The following is a 24,701-nucleotide window of genomic DNA, read 5'->3' on the forward strand; positions in this document are numbered from 1 at the left end:
CAACCAAAAACTGAGAGTAAAGAGAAATTTGAAGAATCTGGGAAACTATGTTCTCACCCTTCAATGTGGAACGAAGGAAGTTGCTAAGGAACACCCTAAAATCATAGATGCCCCATAGCCAAGTACTGGTTTTGAATGAGGCCTTTTATCTCTTGAAGACAGTTCAGAGGTGTAACCCTTGTATTGGTTTAATGACAATCATTGCCTTCACAGGTCATGAAGTTGTGGTGGCTTCTACCTTCAGCAGCTGGCATATTTTTCCCAAGATGTTGTTTCCTCAGCTTCTGCTGTAGGTGAAAAAAAATAAAATGTCTGTAAAGTTTAGGCATTGTAGTTTTAAAAATATACTTTTTATGGCTATAAAAGCTTTTGATTTAGTATACGTTTACGTTCACTCATAGCTGCTCACCTATCTGAGCTACCATTAAAGTATCATACACCTTTCATAGAGCTTATACAACAATGCCTATTTTAAAATTAATTTAAGTTGCAAATCCTACAGTATATTCATAACCCTGGCATATTTCCCAGTAAGATGATTTCATTTAGAGGTGGACAGGATGTGCCAGGTATAGGCATCCAATTTATATGCCTTAGTTGTGAGGTTAATTGTTTCTGTGTTCATGTTATAATCAATACTGAACAGGAGAGGCTTCTTAAAGGACAGCTTTGATCCCCTGAAATTAAGGATCTGCTCTGAACTACTATTCAGAGAAGACTATTTCTCTGCAGTGGTTGTCTACAGAGACTAGCCAATTGACAAAGGCATGGAGGTGGATTCTTGGATTTAGGAGATACCACCGTCCCTCTGTGACACTGAAAGAATCCATCATAGTGCAAAGGCAAGGGCCCATCATAGAATAGTGGTTAGCAATCTTAGTGCAAACTAAGCTGAAATTTCCTAAATATGAAAGCTGTGGTCTTGAAATGGTGACTATTCAAATAGTACTATAATTTTCAATAGAAAGACAAGGAAAAGTTCATATACCTTCTTGTTCTTTTATAACAAAATAGTGCTAGGGAATTCATCTTGAAATTTATGCTATTATTGCTGTTAGCCTGTAATACGTACTTAAAAACAAGTACTGTGGAAAAGGGAAGATATGTGCAAATAAATTATTAAAGAGCAGGGGAAATTTTTTCAGAATTGCATGATGCAAATGGTGTGATGGAAAAAAGGTCAGCTTAAGTTACATCAGACCTCTGGGTTCTTGTTTCAAATCAAAATCGATTTCAAGCAAAACCAAATGAAATCATGCTGAGAGAAAGGCCACAGTAATATTTCAACACTCCACTGTACCATAAAGTATTATCTGATCTTCCATATCACAGAAGTTATTCAGTTGGTCTATTTGGATATTTTAATAATATTCAATATTTCAAATTAGTGGATTATAATAAGGAAAATCAGCCCCTTTTAATTAAAAATGGTTCGTGCTAAGTCAACATTTCATATTTTCAAGGCAGTTCTTCACAAAAGTAATTAAGATATCTAGACATCTTTTAGTGAGCTGTGGATTTAGGTATTTTGTTTTTCATTCAACTTTTCCCCTTTCTTAAAAGTGAAAGAATAATTTTTTTTTCTCTAACAGATACTTCTTTGGCTGTTTGTGTGGACACCATGCAAAGACCTCTCAATGCTGACCTACAATGTAAGGAAATGCGATAGTTTCTTCAGTACCAAACTTCTAAAGAGTATTAGGGGAATTCAAGGTGAAATGAAATACTACAGAAAAATCCACTTCAGAGGTCTCACTGAATTCCTCTAAGGCCAAGATTTCATACTTTTGCCAGGTCATGTCCTAATCAACACTAAAATGATGCTCAGTTAAAAGCTCTTTTGATGTTCAAACGTCCTCTGGAACTTTTGATATCTTTAATATGAAATGTAAGAATGAGTAAAATAAAATTCAGGAAAAAACCCCACCAAACTGACAAATTCTCTCCAGCAGCCAAAATTGCATTGTGTGTGGGCTTTTAAATAATTATTATACATACACAGACAAATTGGCCTAATGAATATACTGCAAAATTGCTAATGATAGATATCTTAGCCCAGGCTCAAATGCTGCTGTAGGTTAATGTTTAGTGTACCCAATGACTGGAATGGTGATTCTCCTGGGCAGAAGGTGGCAGCTTTTGGCTGAGTATTATTAGGTAATGTCAAAGTAAACATTTATAACTGAGAAAAACAGTGTAGTTGCAATAGCCCACCTAGGCCACCTCATGGTTGTATTGTAATAGTTTCACTCACACCTTCCTCAGAAAGAGAAGGTCAATGTGGGTCAGAGAAGCATTTTCTCTTCCCGGCAGCATCTTAGTTAAAGAGTCAGTCACTTTTACAGATAATTCTCAGATAAACAGGCTGTCTTCAGTAACTCATAATACAACGTTTCTGGCAAAAATAGAAAGTGCATTTTAAAGATAATAACAGATCTTTTCCATCCTGCTGGCAGATATCAGTTACTCTGGGAAAGCACTGTGGATGTTCTGTAGATATGCTAATACGAGGGACTCATTATTCACATGATTATAAGTATGGTAGGAGAAACTGTCTCAGGACAATGGCTTGGATCAAGAAAACTTGAGGAAAGAAATTTTATAAGCAATAAAACCTGCAAAGATTTGAGCTGATCTTTTGCTTTTCTGCTTCCCCCCTGTTATTAATAAACTCACATTTTAGGAGAAGAGAGTTTAGGCTTTGCTACAACTAGAACTATTTTTCTGAGCAGGCCAGAAAGGACACCTATTTATTATCCTAAAAACAGCATTGAAAGATGAATCACCAGTTAGCCTATGTACACATTTACAGTTCCAGAAAGCTGAGGAGCAGTAATGCCAGTTGTGAACTGGGACCACTGACTTAGAAAGGGTTTAGTCTAAAAGACTCTGCTTTTAGAGTCTTACATGGTAAAGTAGGCAGTCAATAGATGAAAGAATAGTATTCTAGAATACATAAATGTTTATGAAAAGGGAAAAAATGAGGAATGAATATGGCAAACAGAAGTAATTGTGTACTGTTTTAATGAGAGTCTCCACCATTGCCTTTTGTTCCTCATAAGCTTTTTCAAGAGAGGGTTGTAACACTGGTATTTTTGATCTGGTATGCAGGCATCTGAATGCAGGTCCTCATTTGGTGATGCTGACTGCAAAACTGTGGAACAGAAAAGACACAAGCCTGACAGAAAATGTGTTGGCATGTGGAATTATGTATGTAGGCCCATGGACTCCCAGGTGAGGAAAGTTCAGCTCTTCTCAGCTGAGTCCAGTTAAGAGGGTAGGGCAGCATCTGAAAGAAATGAAGGAAGAGGAAGCTGGATAACGTGGTGGGAGGTTCAGTGGAAGGGCAGAGGGAGTGACAGGTGTGGTTTTGCCTGCTGGCTGAGGCCAGGGAGAGGAGCTGAGGGACTCATCAGCTGACTTCTCTGAATGAGGTTGGGAACTTGGACGAAGCAATAAAAGCTGAAGGCCAGGGAGATAAAAGACTTTCTTAACTTCTCAACTCTCTAAATGAGGTTTAGTGAGCAAAGGAACAAGTGAAAATGCAGGCAGTTGATCTTCAGGAGTGGTGGTGGAGTGTGCTGCAAGAAGGAGTTATTGGTGGAAGGTGCTTTTGCTTAATGGTCTGTGTGACTGTGTGCACCACAGTGCCCCAGACAAGAGCCCTGGAACTGGGAAGGTAGCAGAGGTGTCAGAGGATTTGAACTGGGCCCAACTTGCTTTATGTGAGGGTATGTGTGAAGTAGATGCTTTGTGGACTTTCCTGAGCCAAATGTTTATGATGTGGTTGCGAGGAGTTGAATGTTGTGACTGGGTGGTCCTTTCCAGTTCCATCACTCATTTGAGATTCTGAGGGGTTATACATGTGTTATGGATATGTATGCTATGTATATATATTCTTCAATACTGAGGAAAGAAAAAAATTCCCAGTAGAATGTTAATAGACATGGGAAACCTCCAAGAGGATAGGTGGATTGGCAAAGGATACTCAGCCAGCTTATAAGTTATATGTAATAGTTTTAGGGGAAATGTTACCAAACTAAGAATGGGCAGTTTCAGAAAACTTGCCACTTTTATCATGAAAGTTGTTCTTCACTGGTTAATGGAATATATTCTCTGAGGAAACTTCCAGTTTTATTCTCTTCTCAATTACCTCATTATTTATATTTATCTAATGCCAAAATCTGCTCTCTGTATCCCCCATAGTCATCTTCTGCTTGGTCATGGACCAACACAGAACAAAACTAGACTCCCTTCCCCAGAAATGTTACAGATTAGTTATAGACAATGATTGTGTTTACTTCTGCATGTCTCTCTGTTAAATGAATGACTTAGGCAGCTGTTGGAAGCTGCCAGAAGTCTTTTAGCAGGTTTTACTGTGAAGCAGGAATCTCTATAGGTCTAGAAAACACAAACATTAGCTGTTCCCCACCTTCAACCACTAAAAAAAAAAAATTAAAAAGTGCCATAACCCAAGAACTATAAGAAATGAATATAGGAAAAAAACCCAACCACTACTTATCCTAAAGAAATGATACCTCACAATAAGCATATTCACTTTATCTTGCTAGTATTATCCCAATGACCTCTGTCTGTTGTTGTCTGTTATTGTTTGTATTTATCCAAGTGCATGCCTGGTGCCTCTAGGTAACCCCACTAATGCCGGCAGCACTCTGAATATCTGTTTGGAGAATCAGGGCCTAACATCAACAAGAGAAGGACTCTTTTGCAGGGAAATGAGGAGGATGAAAAGTCAAATTTTCCCTCAGATTTCATTGTGTATTTTAAAACCTTGAGTAAGGAAATGAGGAAATAATATTAAATCCTGTGATGACTTTTCTTTTGCAGTGGAGGTGATACTGGTTGAAGGGGAAACCCTCTACTGCACTTAGCAGAAATTCCCAAACAGTACTTAAGACTCTCCTCTAGTACAAGGGAAGAATAATGAACAGTTGAATTTGCTATTGACTGACAAAAGCTTCAGGAACCAGAAGGGAGGTAGGTCTTGTCCAGCCTCTGAGCACAGACTTTGGCCCTCACCCCTCCTGTGAGTGTAAGGTATGAAGAAAAGTCAGTTCATTAGCTGTTCGGGCACACTCAGAGGATGTTAGCAAGATGTTGCTCACTCAATGTCTTGTTACATGTGATTGCAACCCTCAACACACAACACAGTGTTACAAAGAATCTCTGCATGTCTTCTGTCATCGTTGGACCTCACTGTTTATCCTGCATCAGTGCTTGGGTGTTAGTGGGTAGAGTTGCTGAGGGTTGCAATAGCATTTGAGTGAACAGCTTGAAAGGTGACAGTCTGGAGGCCTTCTTGTTTATTGTTTGTTTTCCATTGGTCTATCATTTCATGGTCCTGAAACATTTGCTTCGGACTACAAGCTCCCCTTCCTTGCAGCACCTTCTTGCTGTGATGTTGTCCATACTGCGTGATTCAAAAATGCTTGCTTTTAGTAAGTCACACAACACAAATAAATAACACACATGAAAGTTTGTGTGAGTAACTCTGCATTGCAGTGTTTAATATTCTTCAGCCTGCTGCTGAGAGGCAAACCAGTCAGAATATATCAAAACTAAACACAGCACTGGCAAGATTAAACAGCAGTGAATTTGCACATGTAATAAACCTGCTACATTGAGTTTAATCCATGTGTAATTGGGAATAGATAAGGCTGAAATTGAATGACTGCACAGGAACTGCTTCAGATGGAGGAGGGGAGAGGGGGAGAAGCCTAGTGCAGGGAGGCTCTGCAGCCCCTGTTTTGTTATGTAGATGTTGGAATAAGGGGTAGGTTTATGCTGTTTTACTGTGAAAGATATTAGAAAAGTAGTAGGATGTTGATGAACCACAAGTACAGTAAAGGGCTTGGTTGTTGGAGAACTTCAAGCATTAACAGGTTGTTTTCCTCCCTGGACTATGGGAGGGACAGTTATAACTGGGCTTAGTGTCAAGAGGTGTTGCTGATGTTTTCAGACTGTCCTTATCTGACCAGTCTGATTATAATACAGTAAGTAAAACCAAACAGCAAGAATAAAATAGCTGCTACTCTATTGTTCTGCCTTTTCCCCATCATCTCTATTTTTCCATTTAGAAAGGAAAAAACTCATGAATGATCCAAACTCCTCCCTTTCCACTTCAAAAATTATAGTACCGTGGCCAGTCAGTATCTGTGTTGGCTTTGACTCTGTTCCCTGCTAACTGCTTGGCAAAGGAATGTGATGTTTGCCTCTCTTTCAACTTCCTTCACAAACCTGTTGGTATTTGTCGAATTTGGATTTTGCTCCCATGAAATGCATGAATTAATAACTTTTCATGTGTTTTGAAATACATGAGAAGATGTACATTAAAAAAATATTTTCTTAATTTTATGGGATGCAATTCTTTTTATGTTGTTTCTCCCTGTAAAGAGTTTCTAATTCTCTTTCTTTTTAATTCCCATTTTCAGCTGTTCCTCTTCATTGGCTCTTACTAGTGCATTACTGCTCTTGCTAATGAATCACTGATGATTTTGGTAGCTCTGTTACCATCAGACTTGATGCCTTCTTGTCTCTTAGAAAGCCCCTCTGCTGAGCTTTCTGTCTCTATCCCTGTTGTTTTACTCCTGTACTCATCCTCTCTCTGCTACATCTGTAGCCCTAAATGTCTGATTCCCTTTTTGTCTCTGTGCTTCCTTTTCTGTGATTTATCTTGCAGTTACCACCAGCACACAGCAGCTCAAAACAGGCATTAAATGCATACGCAGGCAATCTTTTCCACTTATGCTTAATAGACCCAGTAGGCTTGTAAGGACATTCTTAGGCAGTAACAGAAAGATTTAACAGATCCTTAATAAGTTCAGCTCAAATCCAGACAGCCCACCCTAATTTTCATCCATTACAGAAACTAGAGGATCAAAGGGCCAACATTTATCACACAGGACTTTGTTTTCCTCAGTTGTCTTTCTTTTAATTCAATTAGTATGGCTCACTTTTAAGTGAGCATCAGATTTTGCCACGATTTTACATGATTCCACAGCATGTGACTGTGGAGTTGGGGCACTTTTACCAACTTAGCAGACACCAGAAGAAACTGGAAAAAACACAGTAATTCATCAGTTGGCAAAGCTGGAGTGGGGCTTGTTTTCCATCTCCTGGACATAATGGGTCTGCCTGGCCTGGCACAGGGAAATTTGCTCTGGCACTGACCAAGTGCAGAATTAGAGGATTTTTTAGCAGTTTGATTCTACATGCGCTTTCCTATGTGATTTTGTCTCTGCAAAAATATCCCTAGCTGTGAGTGTCTGAATCCAGAAACAGTGTTTCTGGCAGCCCCTACTCAGCTGCTGCTCAGTTGTGTAGGTACCACTGACTTTTTTCATTTTGATTTACAGAGGTATGCCTGAATCATGAAGTTGTACCTCTCTGAACACCATAAATTACCTCAATCCAGACTGGGAATAAGTGATGTATTGTCCTCACGGTGACACTCATTAGGGGTGTGAAGGTAAAGTGATTTTTTCACCTGTGTCTTTTTGGATGTGTGTGTATCAATTGAGTAGGTGTTCCTTGAGGTTACCCAATATGCAGTGACAAAACTAAGCTGCTTGGAAATGTGCTCAAGACCCCTACTTGTTTTCAAACAGTAGCAGTGCAACTTTAGTCCCCTTGTTTTACATCTGTACTGGCCAAGCTGGTGGGGAAGTTTCAGGATGGCGAGGAAGGACCTGACCTCTCCAGCGTGTCTGACCCTCAAGCTGGACAGCTGTGTTGCAAGGACCATACAAAACATTTGAAGTTCTGTTGCACAATTTTTTGGCTGAAACTATGGGGCAGGGTTTTTAAAATCTACTCTCTTATCGTCTATGTGTTTAGTACTGGTTTGAGTACAAGAACTGTACAATCATTTTGCAAATGGGTCGTGCTTAGCAACAATTACAATAAAATGTAATCCAAAGCCTCTGGATGTGGCATTTTATGTCTCTTGCTTTGTTATTTCAGAGTTGTACATTTTAGTTTGTGATGTTGGTTGTACGTTTTTGCCACAGGATTCAAATGGGAAGCTTAATAAATGAATGTGGGGTTTGCCTGATTAGATTGGCTTCTTACCTCAGTGCTTTTAGCTTGCCCCCCTTGGCTCCCTCCCCTATTTAATCTGAATTTCTTCCTCAATTATGTTTTAAAATTTAGTATTGCATATGACTCTTATTGAGTGTCCATATTACAACATGATGGTGACTTGGCTGCTGGTAATTATATGGACATTGTGGGTGAACAGGATGGTAAGGTAACTAAAAATTAGGTGAAAGTTTTGAGCAGAGAACAATTTAGAAGAAAGTAATGGCAAATGCAGTATCTCTGTGGGGAAAAAAAACCCAAAACAGAGTCAGCTTTCCATATGAGACTGTGCCTCCCTAATGCTTGTGCTGGGGAGTACATAGCATAGCCTATGCATTTCTCATATCTATCTCTACCTATGTTGGTGAAGGGCAATGGAAGATTGGTCCTGAGGTCCCTGGTTTGACTGGTGCTGTGGCCATGACATCTACGTATGCAGCACAGTGCATTACTTGATATTAAATTCTGTGTTCATGTTTCTGCTCTAGGTAGTACTACTCAATCCAAAATGTTTGTTGAATGGTTAACAGGGTAGCAATGCAATAGAAAGGGCTGGCTCAAGTGAAAGAAAAAAAGATTTTTGAAACCTAAATTTGGTTTATAATGGACTTTTTTCACTCTAATACACCTGTTCTGGTCTGATTTTTTAAATTTTATAAGACCATATAGTTCTAGCCCAAAAGCAGTTATTTTGTATTCGACTCTGTATATAGCATCACTTCTTTAATCCTGTAAGATTCTGTTATTTTCTCTCTGACAGAACACCCTTCTCGACCTGGATCAGATGGGTTACCAAACAGACTGATGGACTGATACAGCTCAACAGTTCCTATTTGATTGCTCATGTTTTTTCTTCTATGTTTTTTTTTCCTCCACTTTAGTTACAATACAGTAAACAGGAGTTAGGTGTTCCCAATCAAGCTTTCCTCACCTCCCAGCATAACTTGGAAATTCTAGGAGGTAAATTGTCTGCATTATTTCAAAGCTTTCCCTGCTTCGTGAGTGACAGAGTCACAGTGTGTCTATCACTGAAGGAAGCTGAGAAGTTCTAAAGGCTGACTTCCTCACCATCTCTTTTGTGGAACTGTCCAAGAAATGTGATTCATGGGGAAAAACAGGTAGATGTGACTACAGGAAATTACATATAATCATTATTAATTTGCGCTTGTTTTGTTTTGTTTGGTTGTTTTTTTTAAATGTGTCATTGCAGTTCTTTACTACCTTTTGCAGGAACAGATGAATGCATTGGTGGAGATGCATGCATTCTAAACTGAGGACTTAGAAAGGGCTGATACTTTATTGCCATAGGAATGCTAGGAACAGTGCAAAGGTGTTTAACCTATGCTCTGTATAACTCATGTTTGGCCAGGATAAACTGTTTGGTTTTTTTCTTAAAAAGAATATATATTAGCACCTAAAGAGCATGTGCAAACCTAATAAACTATTTCAAGAGCATAAGGACCATTGGCGTTCACATACATCTTTAAATCCCTCAGTGAGCTGAATAAATTTTTTCCTTCCTAAAAGCAGTTTCAGAAAACAAATTATTGTTTTCTACAGTGAGTGAAGAGTATGAAGCTTGTATGTATGTATGTATATATGTCTATTGGCCCCTCAACCCTGTCATTGCGGGGAAAAAAAAAGCATGTCTTTTTTCACATTGTTTCTTAGTCTAAAATAGAAAATATAATAGCTTTATTACCAACACTTTTGTAATACAAGAAACTGAAGCTAGTAAAATATTGTAGTAAAAAGACACTGCAAATTTTCAGCTCCCTGCGGGTGGGTGTATAGTTTTCATTGGTTTTGTCAGCAAAAATTCTGCCAACTGACTTGTGGGTGGAAGGTACAAAATTTGTGTTGGCAAAACAAGATATTTATTTACTGCTTGTATGGATATAATCTGAGTCACTTCTGAAAGCAAATGCAAAATATAGTTTTCATTTTTCTGTGTGATGCTCTGCATTCATTATAAGTGAAGTTTTTTCAAACATTTGTCAGTATGGTTTAGAATTACCATATAACAGTAGTTACTATGGATGATTAAAATTGTTGAGGAAAAACCTCCTTAACATATTTTAGACTTCATGTACGCATTGATCTCTAAGACAGAGAGATGTGTAGTGCATTTTAATCATATTGCAGTGACTTTGTATAATGCAAAACTATCTCCATTGAAGTCTGAAATGAGTCTGGCATGACCCAAAATCAACATGATAATATATTCTTGATATTCCTTACATGCTGATAACAACAGTTCAGCTGCACTAAAGGATTTTGTCAAGTTATGCTCATTTTCTATAGGTGTTAATATATTTGGCAACGGGAGTTCAAAGTGTTACGCTTAAACTTGTGTTGAATTTGGGTCATCAAGAACTCTAAATTGAGCAATTTCACCAACTGTTGCAGGATGCTGTAGCAAACCTTTGAGTTAAACTGTGCTCCTGTGCATTGAGGGTTGTAATTTAATCAGAGGCAGGCTGTATCTACTTGTCTTCCCCCTGGGAAAAGATGGAAATATGTTAATTTGATATTGCTATAACTTTAAAAGTTGAAGTAGAAACAGGGCAACCTAAAAGGATTGGTTTGTCTCCCACTTCATTCCCCTTGTCTGTTGAGTCAAATCCTTACCAAGATTTTTCTTGGCCTGCTTTCACATTGTTTAGCACAAATTCCATTTTCCTACGTATCTTCATATTTTAAAGACAAGTGTAAAACAGCAGTTCTGTGCCAGGGAGAGGTGTTCCTGCGGCTCCACGTTAAAGAAACACCAGTGGTCACATTGTGTTCTCACACAAATAAACCAGATTATTATGGTTACTGGTTTGAAACTGAAAGATGTGAATGCTTCTTCTGCTCATTATCCTTCCTAATTCAAGCACCTCTGCTTACCACCCTAGATTGCGATGTAGGCATACTTGGAATAACAGAGAGAAAATGAAGCTAGGAAACCAAGCCCAGCAGTAAAACATTGTCACGATTTTTAAGAAAAGCCCATAGCAAGACTCTGAGTAGGACAGTGTTTGAAAAGATACCTGGAAGTGGAAAGAAAGGGACTATTTCCTGCTGCCTGTATTCCTGCTGCGCATATATTCAGGGTTTTATGTTAATGGACGAGTTTGTAGGAACTAGTTGCACCATTGACTTTTCCTTCCAGTAGGAGCAGCCCCCAGAACCCTGCAAAATGCTGAGGGCAGGAGAGCAAGAGCAATCTGTTCATTTTCCCAAATGTGTTTTGGCACAGACATTTTGGTCAACATTAACTTTGTGATACCCATGGTATAGGGGTTCCCATGACAAATACACTCATATCTAACCCTGAACAGCAGGGTTAATCCCAACCCTTCAGGGTTAATTAAGAGGTAATTGCATGGGCCTCAATTAATCCCTGTTTAACTCAGTTGCATTTGATGGAAGGGCACTAGAGATTAATTTGGCATAGTGCCTCATCAAATTCATTAATTTCATTATATGTGAAAAAATATTTTAAGTGTGAGGTAACAGTTGTGATTCTTCTGCCCTGTGATGGGATCTAGCAGCACCAGGCGAGACCTTAAATATGTGTCATAAGGCTATAGATATCAGTATGTTTGGCTGAGTTAGAGAACTGCTACCTCTTCCTCTCAGAGGCTACAGAAAATCTGTAAGCTATTGAATCACACAGTAGTAAAGAACTGGTCTGATGGAGGAGTAAGGCCTTCTTGAATCCCTGATGATTTTTGGTGAGAATGACAAATGTTTGCTATCCATCTCTGAATCAGGCCCATGATGGTTCACACAAGAGTGTGCATTTGCAGGGTGATATGTTACACAACATACCCTACTTAGTCTTAATTAAGGTTATAATTGAGAGGATACCAAAATGTTTTGTCATTATTCTGCAGATTACTGAAATCTTACTAATGAGATTTGACTCTAACATCTGCTGTAACAGTAAATTTAGATCTAGATGAAGAATTCATATGTGTTAAATGGCTCAGCACTGAAAGTGTGGCTAAAGTAGCCCAACGTCAGTCTCTGTAGATTGTTACTTCTGAGTGTTGAGTAAGTAAGTACCTGACTGAGGGGGACAGGAGGGCTCAGACAGGAGGTAGATTACTGGATTTTCGCTATATGCTTTGGTTGGTTTTGCCCCTACAAGCCCTGATACATGCCACAACACCTGCACATGCACAAAATACTCTGATTTCCCTGCCTTTCTCAGTTAACTATCCTCCAAACCACAAAATCTGGGTGCGCTGAAGCTACAGTATATACTCAATATGAAAACTGACTCAACTTCTGCTGCAATATACTGTACCAGGCAGCTCTCAAGAGATGCTGCTGCAATTTATCACCATAAACTGTTTCATATTGGAACAAACAATACTCATGAGGCAATCTGGATTCAAATTAATTCAAAAGCACCATAACTGAAAAGTGAGCAGTCTCTTTGTGTTGTTTCTTTTAACAAGATTTTATGATATGACTAGACTACAAATAACTCTATTCATGATAAACTGGCAACTTTGCAAATTGTATATGCTAAAAGCTATTTGTTGAACAAGCTGTTCTGGAAAAATACTTAAATGAAATCTTCTCTGCTGGCAGAAGAGAGGCATCAATTGCATGGGTACTGCCACGGGTGTCCCATTTCTGGAGCCCCATGGCTATGGGGGCAGTGGTGAGAAAAGACCATCTGGTCCAAAAACTTTTAATTGCTCAAACTTAATCACTCCAGAGTACTAGAGTAGAGGGCAGGTCCATTTGGAGACAGTTTTCCAATCTGGTTGAGAAAAGGTGCAAGGAGGAAGGAAAGCTAAGTGGTCGAATAATTGCTTTTGGTTCTAACCATTTGCATTTGATTCTAGGAAGCTCCCACTACATGATTTCCCTTTGAAGGCATAGCGATATTGTCTTCCTCCAAAATACCCTAGAAGCACCTCTACTTTAATTTGCACTAAGAGTTCTGCTATTATCCTTCAGAGATGTGCTGCATTTTCAGCATGAAAACTTATCTTTAAGGATGAGCGAACTACTGAAAGAGTCCTAATATGTTTTTGTTCACATTGGTAAATACCTCAATCAACATACCTTATGGTATGGTATGGAACAAGCCATTAATGCATCTTCTCTGTAGGAGCATTTCTAGAGCCAAGGAGAAGCATTATAGTTATGTTTTAATGCACTTATCAAAGCATTCCAATTCCTACCTCCAGTTATGATTATTTACCCTGGAAAACCAGCACCATTTGCTCTGGGACCTTTTCAAATTATTTTTACTTTCATAACAATAATTGTAAGTACATTGGAGATTAAAAGCTATTTGTAGAGCAATTAGAAGCTCTTGAGAAAAGCTTGGATCTTAATGTAAAGCCATCTATGGGCTAAAATTTCTATTGCACATATGAGATACACCTACAAAATAATAGTGCATGTAAAGACAGAGTATAAGATGTGTAAACAGCTGGAGGGAGAGAGGGTTTAGACATCTGAATTTGAAGCCTCAAAACCTTCTCAGCTGCCAGTTAGCTCTAGAATGACCTAGACAAGGAGGCAGATTGTGACAACAAAGATTTGAGATACATTACATTCAACTTCTAAATAACCGCAGAAGTTGCCTGCTTTTGGTAGGCATAAACATCATTCAGGGTTGAGCACTGCAGGAATCCACAAAATGGGCTGTTTTGGGAAAGCAACTTAGTATAATGAATGTTTTCTAGGTGCTTCTGATGCAGCAAGCTCCCAGTCAGATGTCATTTTCAAATGGCATTTTCAAACCTGTCTCATTTTCAAACCCTGATGTGGAGGAGTTGATATTACTGCCTTCTCTGCCTATCTGAAAAATCGATATTTAGAGCACATGTCCAGAACATGGGAACTGGAGATTTGTCACTTATGCAGCAGGAGGTCAAATCTGTATATTTTGTAAGAAATGACCTAATTATTTGGATAAAAAATTTTAGTGAAATAGAGGGACTCTCTATTCCTGTTGTTATGTGCTTATGAGCAGCCAGGGGTCCTTGTCCTGAGGCTTAATTAGATCTTTCGCTCAAGGATTGATTACTGTAAGGAAACCAGTCCCTGACAGAGGAATCGAAGAGCAGGCATGTGCCTCCAGACAAAGTGGTTGTGCTGGCTCAAGACTGTCTCTCTCTCTCTTCACTAGCAAGCCTTGAGGTGCTCTGTGTAATGGGGGGCATAGCCAGCAGCACAGAGGCAGCATACAGTTGCCAGCAGTAGGACGAGCAATTGCTTTCCTTCTATGGAATGGAAATGGTAACCTGGGTTTGCTGCCTCCCATGTGTGTGCTGTGCTCACTGGGCTGCTGGATAAAATACGTGTAATCTGAAAGAGGAAACAACCTTGTTCCAGTTCAGTTTTCTTTTAAGGTGCCTTCCATCTAACAAAGCAGGGCTCAGGCTATGATACTGAAGCATAACTCCTCGAAGATCAGCTTTCAGAAGGCTGACTGAAGTCTCAGGTTAAAAGTTTGGGAAGGGATGAAGCCCCCTTCAAACACAGAGCAGGTGCTGGGAAGGGAAAAGTAGTGTAGGATAGATCTTATACTACACTGACACATATAATGTTATTTGGTAAAGGCAAAAGAGTGGGCATCTTACAGCCACACATTCTCTTCCCTCTTTTCTTCCAGCCTTTAAGTCAGAAGGGTCTCACAAATGGGGAGGTGAAATGGGATGCAGAGGTATTTGGGGTGCAGATGACAGGGTGAGGAAAGCTAAAGGCATATTAAGAGCTTTCAGAATGACTGATGTGGCTCATGGAAACTGAGGCAGGCACTAAGTGTCCTGACCAGTACCATTTTGGTCCCTAGTGCAGGTGCTTCTATGTCTATGGATGGGTGATAACATATAAATTGCAGTGGAGTAGAACATAGGAGCTGCTCAGAAATTTTGTTTTCAGCTTGCACCTTGGTTAAATGCATTTGTAAATCTCCCTCTAAATTTTTGCTTACTGCATGGACTACAACAAAAAACAAAAAAATAGTATTCATTAAAGACTAAAATTGAAGCAACTTAGCTGGAATTTAATTCAATCCCTCAGTTTGGTATACCAGTATATGCTATGTACTTCATCTGTATGTAGTATGATTGTAATTATGATATCTTTGTTAGTCTCGCTCCCCAGAACAAAAAAGTGCTTAAACATTAGCTGGCTATCTTCCTGATTTTTAAAGCCAAATATCTAATTAGAGCACTTCTGTTTCTTACATTTATTTTCAGTTCTAGAGAGTGAAAGACAAGAAATCTCAACACAGCTGTGGCTCTTTTATAAACTTCAGCTTATTAGAGCTTTTGGGTCAAATTCTCTTGTGGTGTAACTCCACAGATTTACATTTATGCTGGTGTAACTTCAGATATAAATATAATTCTCTGTACATCTGTCCACATGTGTGTTCCTCTGTGTATACCAAACCCATAGCTGATATAAATCACTGTAGCTCTTTTGACTTCTGTGAAACTATAGTGATTTCTTACCAGCTGGGTATCCGGTCCACAGCATCTGGTTTTCCTTTTCCCTCCCTTAATAGCACTGATGAATCAGAATTCCTAAAGGAGGATAATACTAAACATAATTAGAGAGGATATGTTCAAGAAGAAAATTTAATTTGAAGAGATTTGCACAGAATTTTTATTGGCCTCAGGTGGAATGCCGGAACTTTATCTTAATGAATCCTTTCTACAGATCCATTTCAAAAACTACATTATGCTATCATGTGATGGAGTGTACTTTAATGGTGCATTGCACATATGTTTATTCAGTTGGATTTAAAACTTCTTCTGTAGATTAGTATAATTATTCTGGGCTGCAAAAAAAAAAAAAAAGTAATAACACAAGCTGAAATTTTAAAATATTTACACACAGAGAAGTTTATTTAATATTTGGCACCTACATACATTTTAGAAAGTCCTGTTAGTAAATCAAATATGAGACTGCAGATTGGAGCTATCCTCAGAATTAACTTGATGGTTAAGAAATGAGCTTTTTTTATAATTTTATTGGGTCCCTTAGTGGTTCACAATTCAAATAGTGATATTTTATTACTGTGTAATATTTTGTATTTTTAAAATCATATCTGAGTGTTATTTTTTATTGTGATTGCATAAGCACAATGCATTCTGGGATTATTTAGATAAATCCAGCTAGATTTTGTAAAAATATTCAAGCCACCAGGTGAAATCTTTGCTTTTCCTGATCACATATCAATTTGCCTTTTATCTTCAGAAGAGCTTTCTTATTTTTATTATTAATAATAACAGGCCACATCTAGCTGCCATTTACTGTGATACAGCTTTATTCTAATTAGGATGCCATGTATCAGAAACAGTTAAAGGAAAAAGAACACTTTTTTTTTTGAGTGAAAGTTTGGGAGGGTTGTCATTGAGGCCAACATCAAGGGGGAAAAGGTAAATAAAAGGCAAATTACTTCTGAGCACAGAAGGGGGAGAGGAATTAGTTGAGCTACTAGGTCTGTTTCTCTTCTTCCATAATTGTATTCAAAATGATGGAACCTTAACAAGGAAGTATTGGAGCTGTTGTACAAAAGCAAGCCACAAGCTTCCTCTGTCCTGGCACTACAAAATGAGATTTACAAGGTGATAAAGTCATATGGAAATGGAATGTCTTCAATGTCCCTGATATTTTTTCACTGACTACTGCTAGCATAGGGGTCACTGTTTTGATTTTTTTTTTTTAGTTTCTGTGTTAAGGCTTCTTAAATGAAATTGGAAATCTGCATTGTCTTCTTTATGTGCATAAGACATCCCATCTAGCTGGTGATTGAGTTCTTGATTTATCTAGCATTGCAGTGAAAAATTACTTTGCAGCCATTAGGTATTCAGAACATGCAATCAAATAGTGAAATATAACTATTCAAAACAGTTAATGAAGCTTGAAGAGCCCTGCTGAACAGTGCAGGCAAACAAAGCAGTAACCTGTACTGCTGCATGTAGATTTATGGTTTGGGTTGTTTTTTTTTAAAAAGGGGGGGTGGGAATAATAATGAGGTATCCTGTGTTTTAGACATTAATTTTTTAATAGGTCTTCCAAGGAAGGGTCAGGACAGGATTTGAAGCTCCAACAGATGATTGCTGCTGCCCCAGGATCAGGTGCTCAGAAAACATCTGTCAAGGTTCTGACATGGGAGTTAACCACCGGTTTGCAACATGTTTTATAACAGCTAGGAGCACCTTTTTCCGTGAGTCCGAGTGATGAATGAGGGCACTACATGCTCTGACTCCATGTGTTCTCTTTAATTTAATTAACAATTGCTTTTCTACCTCAGGTCCAACCACAGTGCAACCTGATCACAATGACGAGAGAGGTTCTGTGCTTGTACAGGCAGATCCAATGTTGTTAGATGGCAAAAATAAATAGTTCACTCAGCAGATGTTGCTTCATCTTGCAAGGCTGTTCCTTAATTTACATACAGGTGAAAATCTAATCTCTATTTGCCTCCTTTTTCAGATATTTTGCACCTTTGTGGTCTTACAAACATTCACGTTTTTAAAACCAGGAAGGAGCTTGGGCCCCTGCTATTGGGAAAGGAGTCTATTGGGAAGAGAAAGAAGTGATTAGGTCCGTCTCACACAGCCCTTTTCCATTATTATTAGTACTTCTTAAAAAGTATATGTCTGGCCTCAGTGAGGAAAAGTCAGTGTTAGCCTGAATATCCTGCCTTTCTGCTGCTTTTAATTTCTGTTGGGATGGGAGTGAACAACTTTGTTTCAGTAAAATTGAAACCAAAACTCTGACATACGCTGTGGCAATAAGCAAATCCATGTTCTTGTGATTAGATACCATATTTTGTAAAGATGATAAAGATACTGGTCCAAAAAACAAGTTTCAGAGAGTTCTTAGTATTTTGGGAGACAGAAATGTCCCGTGTGTCTCTGTTACTTGAAAGCATCTACCCAGAAGCTGGGAAGTAGGTAAAATCTAGGCAAGGAGCTGACTTCTCACGAGGGTGAGAAATTTCTACCTGTCTTTATCTTCTTCTGTACTGTTAAAAAAGCAAATACCCCAATGGTTATGATATTCAGTGTTTGGGAAAGCAAGGTGTAATTCCGGGCTGAGACTCCAGAGACAGCACTCCAGTGCTGTGGATATTTGCAGCCTTGAACTGCAGGCACATAATAGGAGTTAAAGTAACTGTACTTTGGGTGAGACTGTGGATTCTAGAGTGACCAATTTAAGTATAGATTGCTTCCTTGTAATTATAAGGGAGTTGAGAGATGTGGACTTGTGAGCATCTTCTGCCCCTAGGTTGATGTGCATCTTTATCTGATTCCTTCCTCTCTCCTTCACTTTCTATAAGAAATGAAAGTTTATTGTTAATAGCACCTTATTTTCTTTGTTTTCCACCACAATCAAAGTTCCACTTTTAATAATCTGGCATTTCCCTGGTGAAGGAGTTCTGTCAGAAAGCATGTAGCACTTCCAGCTGCAGAATTTCTTGCTAAACTGAGGAAACTTGTCAAACTTTAAGGCTAATTGATCCAGCATTGCAGGGGTTAAACACCATTTTTAGGAAATCAATTTAAATCAAAAGTCAGGGATTAAAATAAACCCTTTTCTCTGTACAGCCTCTGTCTAAAGAACTGCAGACTTTCTTGGTTTGAAGAATTCCTATTTGCAAGGGAATTGTAACCAGAAATGTTAGAAATACAAATAAGATGGCATTTTATGGAAAGCAGAGGTGTCTGTAAACTGTTCCTGACTGGGGCAGATTTCTTCCTTAAAAAACGGTCTCATCTCCACTTTCTAATTAGAGAGTTATATTTGGTTAACAGCATTCCTGTCACCTGAGTAGCAGGACTTGTGTTTAGGAGGTATGTACAAACTCTGCAAAGTGTACCTAGTAGCACTAATGTAGGACTATGGTAAATTTTATCCATGTGCCAGGATTAAGGTTATTTTGGCTTACTGTAGTTGTCATGAGTGCTTGAGATGTTTTATTTATAATTCTTTTACTTTTGAATTCTTTTCTGTTGACAAAGCATAAAAATATTTCAAAGCATGTTTCCATTTAGGAGCCTGGACTACTCAAAAACTTTGACTTTTATGCCTCTTAAAGAGGCTGATCTGGTTAGCTTATTAAAACAGAAATTGCTTAACAAAGGATTTACTAATGTCAATTGTTGCAATTGAGTCCTGAAATAGGTTTTTAAATGCGACTCAAGTCTATCTACTGGGACAGGTTTTTTTTATTTCTTTGGGAAGAATAGATCCACTTCTAATGCTCTTGTTTATTTACTTTCATGGAAGTAAAGCCCTACACATTTCTGAGTATATACTGTAAGTTCAGTTTCATGACAAATAACTTTGCTGTAGTTTGAGCTGTAAGAGCCATGAAACCCCAAACAGAAAGGGTTAAGATGACATTTTCCTTAGAAAATGCCCGTCCACCAAAATTGCAAGTGGCACCATAACCTTCTAGGGTTTATTATAATTTTTTTTTGGAAAGTTCTGAATTTTGACTGGTAGGTCAGAGCCAATTGCTCCAATAGAAGTCTATTGTAGCTTTTGGCTCGGGCAGAACAGACTAAATAGATATACTCTTCAATGTACTCTTCCTAGGTTATGTCTGTTGGTTTTGAATTTTTCGCAGGGAAAAGCCTTGTTTGCCAAGGTGACTAGGTACATTTCTCTAATGTACCTGATAAAAACATTGAAATATTTTGATCATAAACTGACACAGAAAATGCGTATTTCTTTATGATCAAGTTACAGGAGGAAGTAATTTTCTTCTACCCAGATTTACTCCGAAAAGACAATATTTACTGGCCAGTGTGTGTAATGATGCAATCTGTGCACACAAATATAGAGAGAAAGACAGACAACTTTCATAAGAATAGTTATTCTGAAATGATTTACTGGGAAAGCAAGCCTTTTGAGTTGTAATGACTATTTAGAAATGTTGTTTAGCTTAGAATCAAGCTAAGAACATGAAGGAAACACCCACACCAGGAAACTGATGCACTTAATTAGATCTTGAATTTGCATTCAGTTTAGGGATGGATTGGGCTAATTTTTCTCCCTTTTGTGTGCACTTTTGCAGAGCATAATTGCCAGGGGGCAATTGAGTTACTTCATTTATCTTCCCAGAATTTGAGTCTGCTGCTACAGGCTGTCAGCTACTAGCAAACGAGTACTTCATTTAAAATACTGTTGAAAAGTTGGGTTCAGTCCTGTTGCATCTGGTATGCAGATGGGATGCTACTTTTTGTTCAAATAAACAGAAGAAGCAATTAAGACCCTTTTGGAGTAAGATATCTGAAACAATAGGAGGCACCATCTGAAACACAAGCTCAATCAGATGCTGAACGATGTGGATAGCAGAGTTTCATAAAAGGTTGAATGCAAGCATAGATTGAATAAGTGTGGTTTGGGGCTCTTTTTGCTTTGCTTTTCCCTTGTTTTTGGAGTTATCTGTATATGAACAAAGATATGATCAGAAGGAGAGATAGCAGCAAGAGAGGATGGAGAAAAAAGTCCTGAAGTCCACCGTTTTTTATTGTGTCCTCTATTACTCTGAAACACCAAAGACATGACAGTAGGCTTTGCCTTCCTGCCTCTCAGTCCTTTGTAGGATCCCATGGCCCCACACACTGACACTGCTGCAGAATGACGGCAGATGACTCGCTCGGCCTGTGACAAAACAACTAGTACTCAAATATACTTGGTTTTTGGATTTGCAGGCATCTCATTGGCTCATAGAAGAATGTTTGCATCTCTAATTGTTATTACTCTTCTTTTTACACTGGGAATTAGTTTAATGGCGAAAACAATTCTATACCTTTCTTCCCTTTTTTTTTTTTTTCTGACTGTTGCTGACTGTTTTTGGCAGTATAATATTTGTCCCAGTAGAAGAGACAGCTGATGCACAGGAATATATGTACAGCACAGAAACATATACTAAATCTTCTTTGGAAAAAAAATACTTAAATGATACATTAGTTGTCCTCAAGAATGTCATACTGGCATAGCAAACCTATGTACTCATAGTTTTTGGAATATGATGTGTCTTGTTTTAAAATAACCTTTTTCATGTGTCCCATTAAGTTACACTTCAGTAACACAGATAAATTAGTTTTCATCCTGCCTTTTCTTTTTTTAAGAGTGTGTGTTTTTTAACATGACAGCATAACTTCTCATGTTTTCCTGTGAAATGTGGAAGTAAGATTTCTTCCCAAAGGCTCTACCTACCTATCTTGGAGGAGCTTCTCCATTTAATGGATGACAAGGAGTTTTGGTGGGTGAGACATTAACATCCATCCTCCAAATTCTGAGCTCATACCAATGGCAGTGCAAATGATTGACCACTACTTTTAAAGGTCATGTGAATACAGTTGACTTTGAACTAAAAAAGTTATTGTTTTACTATTGTTAACATTATGACTTTTTTTTAATTAAATCAAAAAAATTCCCACTCATTCTGAAGGTAGAAATAGAAAAAGTTTTACAATATTTTTGTAAAATGTATCAAAATGTTTTGCATCTACAATTGTCATGTACAAATGCAAAGGAAGTAAATGTAGGGGGCATAAACTACCTAACTCAGCTTTAGCCTGCAACTAGTTTTTGTGGTCCTACAATTGAGTTATAAAAGGAGAAAATTATCACAGCCCTTACATTTGGTTTCTTACAATGCCATAGATGTTTCCTACAACTCAAATCATGAGATCTCTGTGGACTCCACTTTCTCATCTGTGGAATGGAATTAGAATTGCTTCCTTAGCCTATAATGTCACTATGAGAATAACCACATAAGTAATAATGGCTTTGACACCATCCTGCTAGTGCTGGAAATGATAGATCCCTGGGATCCTAAATGCTCCAGATTAAAAAATAAGGAATTTAATATATATATTTTTTCTATTGACACAACTTCCCAGGGTATGAGTGCAATGGGAATAAGTATCGAGAGGGCAAAACACAGTAAATAAAAATATAAATCACTGGAAAGAAGGCATCTGAGATGTTGAACCCCCAAATCTTCTAATTTTTTGCAGTCCCACTAGGTATCATGATTTGTGGGGATGATCTTGTCGAAGCTGGGATTAACAAAGATATAAGAAGCAAAGGGTTTTGTATGCAATAAAATATCTCTTATTAAACCAGATGACGTACATGGGGAGAAAAAGCAGTTGAGCTTTCTGACCCATCTCATGCCTGAAACATGGTCTGAGGAAGATTGTGGGTGTATGTCAGCTTGTCCATCCGTCTAATAAGAGGTACTAAATCTTCTTACAAACTTTGTCATGTACAATACAGTACACAGTTAAAATACATAAATCAAAATCTTTACATATAAAGCTTAATAAATAACAGAGCAAAACCAAGAAAATATTGGGTTTAACGTCATACAAAAGCAGAATTTATGGAGGGTTTTGAGTAAAATGAAAAATAAAACTTTGTATCAATTAAAATTCTGAGTCAAACGAAAATGTTTCTTTCAGTTTTTAGTAACCTTTTGCTTTATCATATGTCTACTGGTCCTGCTAAAATGAATTACTGGTTTAAAATTAAAAATCAAGGCATTTGCAAAAAAATCATATTTCTGACATGAAGCATTTTGCTTAAAATGTCAAAGAGAAATGTTTCAGCTCCCTTAATGCATGTTACCCTTATCTTTATTGGTAGGAAACATACTCCAAACTTGACCCATTTGCAAGTAAGATTTGCTCTCTCCATCAAGACTCCATTTAGCAAAGTTGATATTCAACCCCGCCCCCTTACAAACAGTTTTATTATAGTTCAAACTGTGTAGGACTGCAGACTGTTAAATTATGTATAAAATTCAGCAGTTCTGACACACCTTTGGATTTCTATCTGTACATATAATGAGTTTGCACTATATTCTTGTCTATATATTCGTGCATTTACTCCTGCTTTTGCTGATCTTATGATACGCTGTTGAAATCTTCTAACTTTTGAAAAGTCTGATGACAATCCCTGTAGAAACAATATCTATCATTAACAAATTTAATGAAGCCTGTGTTTTATTCTTCTGAGATTTGCCATCTTAAAATCTTGATGGCATAGCTTTCAGGATGAAGAGGAGGAAAAAGGCAAACGGACTCAAGTGTCTGATCAAAGCCATGGAGTGATGTTTAGGCAAAAACCAGATGTTATGCAACCATTTTCAGAATCAATTCCATTGAAAAATATTCCACTGATAAAATAAAGAGGGTATTGGATAAATGTAGAGGGACCCTTGAACTTATTTAGTCCAATAAGTTCTTGTTTCCTTGCTTGTTTTATTAAAACATTCCCTGTTTTAAATGTAAATAACAGCATGTTCCTATAGCAAGTATTCCCAAGCTTCCCTCTCCTTTTCATCCATCAGTGAGTCTGACATTTGTTTAAAGTGCTGTTGAAAATCATAACTGAGCAAACTGAAGCATTAGAGTCAAGTATGAACTTGGTATACTGTACTTTTCATGATTGTATAGTAACTACGAATTCTCATAACGAATACACTTCACCTAAGCCAATGGCTATGAAGACTGAAATCACCCCTCCACCCTGGTCCCAGGCCCATGTGCTTCTTTCCAGGCTGTTTTGAGGTAAGCCTTTTCCCAGGCAATCTGCTTTCACCATCTCTCCCTCGCTCTCCTCTTTTCCCTCCATAAATAACATCACAGCTAAGCACCGCTGACCTGTTTAAGAGCGTCCAGTGGAATGACTTTTGTGTGCAAGTTTCTAATTGAATATGCCTAATTAAAAAAAAAAAAAAAATTGAAACTGATGACTTTTAACACTTATAATTACCCTAGCAAAGGCCTTGATCTAAGGGAGTGAAGGAATATGAAACGAGTACTTCATATGAATATGGAACTTTCATATCAAGTGTTGATATTTTTAATTTTATTTTTAACAGTCATTCCTTTTGACAACACCAGCAACTGTGTTATATTCCACTGATTTACCTGACAGACCACTACATTGTTGTTGCGTGATATTTTGCTATTGGACAAGCATTTGCAAAAACCAGTTTGATCATAGCATGCTTTGAGTGCTGTAGATCTAGTTACAACAGGCTAGAAATCAGAAAAGGATGGAAATGTTGTTTGTAGGATGAGAAAGTGTATATCCCATGTAGAGTTGGATTAATGTTGCAAGCCTCTTTTTAAACCAGCTACACAGTGCTAAAAAAAAAAACCACACAAAAAAACCCAAGCAAAAATCAGTTTTGTGTTGACTGTAAGTTTTTATGGTGGGTTTTTTTACCCCTTTATGAAAAAAAAAGTGACTTCCTAACAGGAATTTTTGATAAAACAATCAGCTATGAAATAATGTTTCAGAATACTTGTAGGATAAGAGCACCCTGTCAAGAACCTTTAACGATGAAGGGGCAGTCATACCCACTGATCTCCATGAGCAGTCACAAGAGCTGAAATCTTAGCAGCTGTATGACTTTGCATAATGAACAAATTGTTCTCAAACAGATAGCAAAATTTGCATAGAGAGTGGTCTATATCATGGTTGCACTGACTTTCTCTTCTCCTTTCTTTTTAGGCATTGAACATCTCCCCTATATTTTGTTTTCGGATTTGTTCTATAATTGTGGCTCTTACACCATAAACTAGCAACTA

At 37.9% G+C, this 24,701-nt stretch overlaps 1 long non-coding RNA gene across 5 annotated transcripts; it reads left to right on the forward strand.

The window, feature by feature from the left end:
* The first annotated feature begins 54 nt into the window (after positions 1-54).
* Positions 55-24,701, forward strand: LOC113964126. Of its 5 annotated transcripts, XR_003533061.1 has the most exons (8): positions 55-289; positions 1,593-1,652; positions 8,261-8,269; positions 8,471-8,610; positions 8,861-9,218; positions 22,225-22,337; positions 23,597-23,672; positions 24,625-24,701. It is a non-coding gene; the product is annotated as an uncharacterized LOC113964126 (long non-coding RNA). The 5 variants fall into 5 exon arrangements; XR_003533064.1 differs by lacking the exon at positions 22,225-22,337 and having other exon boundaries at positions 55-293; XR_003533060.1 differs by lacking the exon at positions 22,225-22,337.

Source organism: Neopelma chrysocephalum, unplaced genomic scaffold (assembly GCF_003984885.1).
Source record: "Neopelma chrysocephalum unplaced genomic scaffold, ASM398488v2 Primary Assembly neopelma1_26, whole genome shotgun sequence".
Lineage (NCBI taxonomy): Eukaryota > Metazoa > Chordata > Aves > Passeriformes > Pipridae > Neopelma > Neopelma chrysocephalum.